The sequence below is a fragment of the Lolium perenne genome, chromosome 3, assembly GCF_019359855.2.
Source record: "Lolium perenne isolate Kyuss_39 chromosome 3, Kyuss_2.0, whole genome shotgun sequence".
In the NCBI taxonomy this organism is placed as follows: domain Eukaryota; kingdom Viridiplantae; phylum Streptophyta; class Magnoliopsida; order Poales; family Poaceae; genus Lolium; species Lolium perenne.
In genome coordinates, this window is record NC_067246.2 from 30,667,358 (window position 1) to 30,670,392 (window position 3,035).

General features: G+C 44.3%; 1 long non-coding RNA gene across 1 annotated transcript; it reads right to left on the reverse strand.

Moving 5' to 3' along the window:
- Window positions 1-2,131: 2,131 nt before the first annotated feature.
- LOC139837499 (uncharacterized) lies at window positions 2,132-2,711 on the reverse strand. The gene is made up of 3 exons (XR_011753982.1): window positions 2,489-2,711; window positions 2,315-2,387; window positions 2,132-2,213 (listed from the first exon to the last, which is right to left on the reverse strand). It is a non-coding gene; the product is annotated as an uncharacterized lncRNA (long non-coding RNA).
- Between the last annotated feature and the right edge of the window lie 324 nt (window positions 2,712-3,035).

The following is a 3,035-nucleotide window of genomic DNA, read 5'->3' on the forward strand; positions in this document are numbered from 1 at the left end:
TAGTTCATCGACAAAAGAAAAGCCTTGCCTTGGTATTAAAATACCTCGTGAGTCAATAAAAATACAAAATAGTACTCAATAAAAAAGCTCGGGGGCTCATATTCGCCATAAATATATAAATGCCTTGGTTCAAAACCTCGCAAATATACAAATATAGTAAAGAGTCACCGAGACACTCGGGGGCTAGACAAACATAGAAATATAGTGGTTGCTTCACAATATAATCATAGTCATGGGTTACAAAAAAGAAATATCTACAAGAGGAAAATAACTAGTCTTGATTCAATATGTCATCAAGAGTAACTCTGTTTTCTTCAGGAGCAGCGCCAAGAAAATCGGCATAATGGCCATCGGCAAAAAATCGGCGTCCATCCGAAGAAGGTCCTCAATCATTTCTTCGGCTACAGGCGTAACCTTCGTGTTAATCCTATCAACACCAACTCTTCGACGTTTTACCTTTTGATGAACTTTCGCGACAACTTGGGTAAGGTCAAGATTTGAGTGGCAGATCTGGAGCATGATAAGAGCAAATCTGGCGCCAGCTACCAGTTGAGCTTTGACAAAATCATGGATACTGCCAGCATCCTTGAATCTTTCCATCAATTCAGGGAGAGTTTTTGGTTGGACGTTCCGAGGAAACATGGAGTTGTAAACCATGGACAAGGTCTTGGTACAGAAGTCAAGGAAATCGCGAGTTTGAGAGGTGCGATCTTGGAATCTGACAATTTGTCGGGTCCTCTCTGGGGTAGCCCAAAACAAAGAACCATGGTCCAGGGAAAGGTTAACAAGGAGGTTCGTCCTAGCATTTACCCTCTCTTCCTCGGCAGCAGCATCAGTAAAGGAACCTATCAAAACAACGAAGGGGAAACCTTTAAGAGACATAGCATGAAGATGAAAGATATCGGAGGATGAAGCAAGCATACCCGACATATCTGCACTGGCTTCATTCATTAATTCGAGCATGAAATTTTCTCGAGTGGTCGCCTTTTCAGCCTCGGAAGCAGCAATTTCCTTAGCAGCCACGGCCTCGCGAGCTTGCTGAAGAGCAACTTTTTCGGCTTCAGATGACTTACGAGATTGCTCCATCATCACAAGTGTTTGCTTCTTCGCATACTGAAGTTGCTGTCGAAGCTCATCCAGTTCTTGCGACAAGGTATCGTCGACAGGTGCAGTATCAGCAAAAGTTCTCCTCGCGCGAGAAGAAGAAGGCGAAACATTGGAAGGAGCGGAAGATGGAGTATAGTTATCAAATATCAACTGAAATTTAAACAAGACAACATCAAACAACAAGCAAAGATAGAGTTTTCATTAATCTCTTGGAATAATTACAAGGGCATTACAGTGAAGCTAAGGAAGTACGTGTCGCCAAATGACTACTTTGGCGACAAGAGCAAAAGAAATAGAAAGAAAAACAGAGACATGCAACTAGACCTCCGACCTTGACGAGCTAGGAGTCGACGCTGGTTTAATCCCGAGATAGGCCAAGATCTTCTTTGTGTTGGGCTTGGCTGCCTTAATCAGCGACTTCCACCTTGATTGCTCTATCTGCTCGGTGTCGCCAACTTTCATCCAGTCAATAGTCTGTTGACTGTCAGCAACCAACGCGACAGTGTTCTCAACGGCAACCTTCATATTTTCTTGGCGCATCTTCAGTCCAAGGTCTTCCGGTGAATTGAACATCTTGGCAAGGTTAAGGAAAGTCGCAGGCTCCTCTTTCTTCGGGAAGAAGTAGGGGAACAATGCCGACAATACTGCGTTAGCATTCGACACACCTTCACGAATCTCGGACCCATGAAGCTCCAGATAGGAAAGTGCGTCAAGGAGCGGGTCATCGACAGGATTCGTCAGATCAAAATCCTGGTTTGTTTGGGCTGTCAAGGAAACAAAGCATTAGTCAAAAGACAAGAAACAACGATTCTCATAAAAATAGAAGGGATCAGCAAAATTACTGAAAGTGCGGCGACTTTGAGTTTTCAGGCGCTTGAGGATTCCTTGTTCACGAGAAGCTTGCGTAGCTTTGTGCTCGTTTAAAGCAGATGTAGCATCCTCAAGTTTTTTCTGCAGTTCCTCGATACCAGCAGCTTTTGCCTTGGCTTCATCAGCTTCGGCCTTGGCTTCGCTAGCAGCGAGTTCGGTTTTCTTGCGAGCCGCTTCACTTTGCTCAAGTTTTTGAGCAAGTGCGTCGGCACGTTTGTTGGCCTCTGCAAGTTTCTCTGTCGAGATATAAAAAAAAAAGAGAGAAGAAAGATCAAAAATCGCGACAAGCAACAGGAGCAAAAAGTCAAGGAAAAATGGCAAGTTTAAAGGTCGTTACCTTCGGCTCTGTTAGCATATTCACGGTACCCAATAAATTGGGAGCCGATGCGGAGAAGATCTTTGATCATAGGCTATTCAAGGTGAACACAGCAAGAGAAACATCGGCATGAAAAAGAGAGAAGGCGTAAAAAAAAAAGCAAAATAAGGAAAATATAGATGTCGACAAGCTTACATCATCCAAGAGCAGAGTCGACGAACTGCCCAACTGAGGGGCAGGTTCAACAATCTTTTCAACCCTTGTCCTTTTTGGTGAAGGAGCAAGGGGGCTTGATGGTGGAGTAGTGGTGACGACGTTTTGTTGAGGAGGCGAGGTTTCTTCTCCTTCAACTAGCGTGTCTGAGGCAAGTACAGTACGTGACGTGCTTGTCCGAGGAGCCACGTCAGTAGTTGGTACTTCTTCCTCGTCATCACTGTTGATCAAAAAATCGGCAGCATAAAAAGCAAGACAAGATAAATATTTCGAGTACAAAAATAGGGAGAAAAAAAGACGACTTACGAGCTGACGAAGGATTCAATATAAGGATCATAAGCTGCCCTCGGATGGGAAGGAACAACTTCTTCAGCCTTAGAGGTGCCAGAATCCTCGGCATCATTCCTTTTCCTTTTGTTCCTTGGAGAAACAGCAGGAGGAAGGGATTGCGTCGACTCACTGGCTTCAGACTCAAGTTCTTTTTCACGAGAAGCCGCAGATTTGTAAGAACCCGCGACTTCACTTTCGG